We start from the raw sequence: 261 nt of genomic DNA, 5'->3' as shown, positions 1-261 counted from the left end.
GGTCAAGGGTCTTGCCACAAGAACAAAACCAGCCTCTCACACAGAGGGTCGCGTCCCCCGTCGGTTTACATGTATAAAGAATAATATGAGTATTAGGGTAACTGAGTTATGAATGGATTGCTTTTAATGCCACATCCATGTTAGAATTGTGAGTTATGATTTGATTGTCTAAAAACAACTATTTTCCAGCATTTGCACAAGTTACCATCTGACTTCCACTTTCTACCATGCTATATCTTTACTGTTGAAGTTATTATCCAC

This window comes from Penaeus monodon, chromosome 28 (genome assembly GCF_015228065.2).
Source record: "Penaeus monodon isolate SGIC_2016 chromosome 28, NSTDA_Pmon_1, whole genome shotgun sequence".
In the NCBI taxonomy this organism is placed as follows: domain Eukaryota; kingdom Metazoa; phylum Arthropoda; class Malacostraca; order Decapoda; family Penaeidae; genus Penaeus; species Penaeus monodon.
The sequence above is the reverse complement of the archived record's forward strand: the minus strand, read 5'-3'. Positions refer to the sequence as shown.